The sequence below is a fragment of the Gymnoscopelus braueri genome, assembly GCF_963280865.1.
Source record: "Gymnoscopelus braueri genome assembly, chromosome: 16".
Classification (NCBI taxonomy): Eukaryota; Metazoa; Chordata; class Actinopteri; order Myctophiformes; family Myctophidae; genus Gymnoscopelus; species Gymnoscopelus braueri.
This window is the reverse complement of record NC_137616.1, coordinates 14,268,572-14,275,287: the sequence shown is the minus strand read 5'-3', so window position 1 is coordinate 14,275,287 and position 6,716 is coordinate 14,268,572.

The window sequence follows — 6,716 nt, the reverse complement described above, 5'->3', positions numbered from 1 at the left end:
GGCGCTACACACCATCTGCATACAGCTGCTCTGGGCGTGGACTCGCTAGCTTCAGCAGTAATGCTTATGTTCACATTTTAGCTATTTGTGAGACGTAATGTTTTTCCCCTTTTCTCCCAATTCAGGCTTAGTCGTCATGTCAATTGACCCATTGTCAGCCTTCTGATTGGTCCCTGACTGACTAACCAATTGAAATTGTTGAGTCTTAGTCTAGTCTTGGTCGACTAAATATCAAAATCTTAGTCTTAGTCAACTAAATTAACACTGCAGCAAATTCTGATTTAGTCTTAATCTTAGTCTTTTGAATAACACACCATTTAGTTTTAGTCCTACGTTAGTCATCAGAAATGGTTTAATCTCTTAGTCGACTAAATATCAAAATCTTAGTCTTTTAGTCTAAGTTTTAGTCAACAAAATTAACACTGAGTCTGAGACCAAGTTTAAAATAAGAATTGAATACACTGACTATCAATACGAAGCAACTAAAAAACCCATTATGGTAGTGGATGGAGAGAAAATATTTTTGTCCAACCAAGAAACAGCAACCAATGGGTGCAAAGAGGGGCACCACCACGGGCGGGACTTGACAAAGGGTCAATTCCCCCCTTTGAGGCGTTGTGAGCTTGTAGATCGGCTATTTTCAAAAGAGGTTACAAGTCACACAACCCCCCTGTAGTAACTGAGGACACCCTAGGTCCCGGACCCCCTGTTGAAGACCCCATGCTCCACTGAACAGACGCGTCGGAGTCAGAGGAGTCGCTGTTGCAGTAACAGAGATCTCCCTCCCCGCCTGGCTTCCCTTCCGTGAATACGGCCAATTGCGTTCGTTCTCGTTGGAAGTGTGCGGTCAAGTTGGAAAGCACCGTAGACAATTCCAACCCCCTAGTCCCTCGGAAATGTACCCCTGGCCCTGCGCCACCGGACGCCCCCCAATTTGGGTTAAGGATAATTCCTTTTAACAGGACGTTCTTGAAAGTCCTTGCGGGCTTGTTTCCAATGAGGGCCTGTGAGCAATTAGGGGTTAAGAGTCTTGCTCAGGGACAAATTTCATTTCATCGACACATATGCTGGCGTGGCCTGGAATCGTACCTGGGGCAACCAGGGCCTCTGGCTCCCTAGGTGGGCTCACTAACCACTCAGCTATGGCCGCCCCTGACATCCTTAAGGGGATTTATTTTTTCAGTTTTTCGGTCATCAAATTATTGGCTTAGGAATGCGACAAAAACTAAAAAATATCCATGCATTCAAGTCTCCATGGGGTGACTAATCGACAGAAAAAAAGTCAATTTGGGGGTGAACTATCCCTTTAATGGTTTATTGATTTATTATTTATAATTATACTATTATTATTAATACTGCATTCTTTAGACAAAAGCTCCATAGAAGGCTATAATTCAATTCCATTTAATTCAATTCAAAATTGAATTGAATTAATACTGCATTCTTTAGATAAAAGTTCCACGGAAGGCTATAAAGAAAATCCGGTAAATGTGACGGTGGCCAAGCCTTACAGGATGGTTGTTACTACAATAGACCCGAGAACAGGATGCTTCCATCTGGGACACTCAGCATGCAGGAGGAACAGAGGAAGTGTTGGGCTGGCTGCAGCGCAGTGTGGAGAGGCACTGCATACATGGTGCTGTAGATAGCATGAGTGTGTGTGTACAGTAGATACTGAGCAGAGACACACAGGGCTCACATCCCACTATCAGGGACATGGCAGAAATGGACTGGGACAAACGCAATATAATTTCACTACTATCACATACAGTACACACGCAGTGGATGTTATGCAGTGCACATACTGTAACGTCACAGAGATTAATAGACAGTGCAGACGCATGCGTGTGCACAGAGAGAGAGAGAGAGAGAGAGAGAGAGAGAGAGAGAGAGAGAACTTGTAGAAATATCAGCACACCCTAGTGGGTAGAAGTTGAAGTGCTGGTAACGTCATAAAAAAACACAACAAGCAGCCTTCCCTGGGGTATTACTGTGTGTGTGTGTGTGTGTGTGTGTGTGTGTGTGTGTGTGTGTGTGTGTGTGTGTGTGTGTGTGTGTGTGTGTGTGTGTGTGTGTGTGTGTGTGTGTGTGTGTGTGTGTGTGTGTGTGTGTGTGTGTGTCTTACAATCATTGTCTTGATATGCAGGTTGGGGACATCTTGATTCTATGTGGTAGCATAGTGTGGGACACAGGTAAGGTAAGGCATGTTGAGGGTTCAGTTATGATGGACAAGAGAGGGAGTGAGAGAGTGCAGAGAGAAAGTGATAGTGAGGTTAAGTGGTTAAGTTTAGTTGCTAGTTACTTTGTAGATTTTTATTAATATTACAAAAACGTCAGCCCTATCTAAACTTTGGCTATTTGAAAATAGATGATCTACAAGCTCACAACGTGTCGCGATGCGACATGTTGTGAGCTTGTTTCAAAAACATTTTATACATTTGAAAACTTTGAAATGGGACATTCTGCATAATGGGTACCTTTTACTTTCAGTGCTTTAAGTATATTTTGAAGCCAATACTTTTGTACTTTTACTCAAGTAAATTTTTTATTCCAGACTTTTACTTGAGTAATAGAGTATTTCTACATAAGTGGTGTTGATACTTTAACTTAAGTTAAAAAAAAAAACATCACCATTTTTACACCACTGTGGGTACGTTAGAACTGGCCATAGCAGCAGAAGATGACTCACCCATACACCAACTATACACAACTATACCGCTGTCTACCACACACCTACACACCTGTACATTAACCACTTAAAACCCTATGTACTCAGTTGACCAGGAGTCTAATAGTAAGCACAATCCTTTTTTCCTTCTAAATCTCTTTACCAAAAATAGCAGATCCACAACGTGTCGCTGGTTAAACACCATGTATAGCAAGCAGTGTGCCTAGAAGTTTGTCTACCTGCAATCAATTTCCCTTTTCCCTTTTTTTACACTGGGTTCTTAATTTGAAACCTAACACAAACTATGTTAAAGAGCACTAACACTTCTCCATTAATGTAGTTCTTTGTCCATAACCCCTTCATTAACATTTCATGACCAACATATTTGGGTCAAATCAAGTGCAGATGAAGGACCATACCCGTGGTCTGGCATGTTTAGCTTATTGATTATGAGTCACTGTATAGTGAATACTTAAAATGACTGCTGACACTTTTACAAAGCATACCATGGTTTGTTTGGTCTTCAAAGAAGCCAAAGTTTTCCGTATTTCTGTATGATATGAAACTTAACTTTGGAGGGATTTTGGATATGGAATGCTATCGACTAAATATAATGGTGCAGTTGTTTTTTTGTTGTCGTTTTTTGAGGTCAAAGTATGCGATTTATGCGGTTTTAATTTAATTTTAGTGTGGATTGATTTGACAAATCTAGCCACAAATAGCCTCTGGAGAAAAAAACTTGGTGAACGTCTGTGACTTTTATTAACCACACAGTTTTGTTTAGTCAACAATGACTCAATTATTATTCACTTAAGTCCAGTAGAGTTCTAATGACTTTGGACAAAATGTAAACAGACATATAGGTCAACCGGGACCTCTAAAAATGTAAACAGACGTACGTCAACCGGGAACTCAAAAATGTAAACAGACGTATGTCAAACGGGAACGCTAAAAATGCAACATTATGGCCAAAGCTGTGAGTAAACAATGATGTGTTTGTTTAGACTGTTATAGTGCTTTAATCACTGTTACAGGCTCAAACGGCTTCAGAGACCCACATTAACAAAAATACAAAGACCCTCAATCAGGCAAGGAAAAACTCCCAGGTGAAATGCCTTGACGGGAGAAGAAAAGGAGGACTCCTCATGGATGGATTACAAAAGAGAGGCGGAGAGGCATATGCAATAGGGAGCAATATTCAAACGCAAAACAAACCTAAAGAACCAAACTATTAATGGACCATACTGGTGGTAATAGTAACAAATTACACACAGAAGTGGTATATTAATTAAAACCGGGAAAGCATCTGTGTCATTTTAGATTTGTGCGTTGGCTATTAAAAAAATAGCAGATATACAAGCTTGCAGCGTGTCACTTCGTGCTGCGCTGCGAGCTTGTACGTCTGCTATTTGTTTTTATTGTTTTTGAAAATCTTGCAAGTGTGAGAACTACTGATTTAGACAGCATTTGTAGAATCGGCCTCAGGTCTTAATGGGTTAATAATAATAATGATAATGATAATACATACATAATGAATAAAACACAACAAGGGCATATCAAAGGGTGAGTAAAGTTTATACGTCATACACACAGGGCAGTAGCCATACCATATGGTGCTGTCTGACACAGATCAGTTGAGTCATGTTGACCATTATAGAGCTGAAGCAATGTTTGGCCACATGAACCCTAGCACAGTGGTTCTCAAACTTTTTCATGTCAAGGACCCCCAAAATGATAGGTATTTGTCTGCGGACCCCCCCCCCCCCCATATACAAAACTATTTTGTGGCAGGGATTTTTCAAAAATAGCAGATCTACAAGCTCATAGCGTGGCACAAGTGCCACGCTATGAGCTTGTATATCTGCTATTTTTGAATGGCCAAATTGTAAAATATGGTTAAAGTGGTTAAAATTATTGTGACGCTATATTCATTTTTTTTTCTGGGGACCCCCTGGTACCACCAGGGGTCCTTGGGGGGGAGGACCAATGCCCTAGCATACCTATTCTGGGCACGTCATAATAGGCAGATAACGAATCAACAGAATGTGTTGTGAGCTTGTAGATCTGCTATTTTCAGGATTTGGTGTAGAAGGAAAGAAGGAAGGGGGCCAAGTACAGACCCCTGTTTAAGTGGTTAAAATAACAATTTGACGGATAGCCGGTACAAATGTTTGTTTGCTTGTTTGGGTATTCCTTTTGAGCCAGGGAAACAAGTTAAGCACATAAACATTTATGAAACAACAGATGAACTGCGGCCACTGGCATCCATATATGTCATCGTATTTGCCAACAACAATGTGAGTATCGGCCAATAATAATAATAAACTTTATTTATATAGCACCTTTTTAAACACATTACACACACAAAGTTACAAAGTGCTTAACAACTTCAAATCAAACAGTGAATCATAAATCCTAAACAATTTCAGCAACAAAAACACACAATAACGATATGAGTGAGAATCGATGCATTAAATTCTGCTGTGGGTTAAAAAGGCCTTTTAAAAAAAATTTAAATGGGTTTTAATTTAGATTAAAAAATGCTTTAGGCACTAGCAAACCTAGATGTACAGCCGATAAATCGGTACATCCCTAGCAGAAACACATTTGAAGTGCAGAGTATAATGTGTATATAGTGCATTCTCCGCAGAAACAAGCTGTGAGTAACACATCACTCCACTCTACTACCTCCTCCTATGCACACTATACTTGAAAGGACCTGGAAAAAAAGAGACCTTATATTCATTCACTTTTTGTGGCAGATCACTGCCAGTAGGCCCACTCATCGCTTCTATTATGTTCCGTGACGGCGGTGCTTTGGGTGACAAATGCACTTCATCCAATTAGGGAGCCAGGTGTGATCAAAGCGCTCCCTCCCTGGATGCTGTCAGGAGCCAGTCTTCCATAGGCAGCCTCCCCCAGCACGCTAAATTGCTTTTTCACAGAAAATAACTGTCTTTTTAGCCGTCTCTGTCTGGCAAAACTGAATGCACCTGCAGTCCGGACTGAGTCACCCTGACATCTTCGGTACTTTCCTAGACATTCTTTGTTCCTTTCATAAGTCGTGTCCTCCTCTCTGGAGAGGTAACCATAATGGCTGAGTGAGCGTATCCACTGGGAGGCTCTCTCTAAAGACCACATATTGGACGTGTTACCACTTTCGCACCTCATGCTTGTAACCAGTGGTGGAAAAAGTACTCAAATGTTTTACGGAAGTAAAAGTATCAATACTGCAGTATAGAAATACTCTGTTACAAGTTGGAAGTCCGGAATTCTAAATGTAAAAGTACAAAAGTATTCGTATCAAAATGTACTTAAAGTACCAAAAGTAAAAGTACTCATTATGCAGAATGTCTCATTTCAAGTTTTCAAATGTATACAAATCTTTAGAAAATAGCAGATCTACAAGCTCACAATGCGTTGCGTCGCGACGCATTGTGAGCTTGTAGATTGGCTTGAAGATCGGCTTGTAGACCGGCTATAGTAACTAGTAACTAACGTTTTCAAATAATTGGAGTGGAGTAAAAAATATAATATTTGCCTCTGAGATGTAGTGGAGTAGAAGTATAAGTTTGAAATACTCCAGTAAAGTAAAAACACCTCAGAATTGTACTTACTGTAAGTACAGTACTTGAGTAAATGTACTTAGTTACTTTCCACCACTGGCTGAGTGAGCGTATCCAATGGGAGGCTCTCTAAAGCCCACATTGGACCTACCAATGTGTTACCACTTTCGCACCTCATGCTTAAACCTCATGTACATACTGTATCTGCTGGTCTTATGCTGTTATGCTACTGTATATATACTGTGTATATAAACATAATATGTAACTATCTTGATCATTTTATGTTCTCTTTGACATGCTTATTTGCATCTACAAGGTGTTGCATGATGCATTTGCCTAGACATGAGGTACTGATACGCAATGGCCTCTGGCAGTCAACAATGAAACGGCGTGATCAGTTAATCAGCTCTCCCACCATGATAAACCTTTCTTACCTGCTGGGGATGTGGTAGAGGCCTGGGCGGAGGTGGCACCCATTCCGC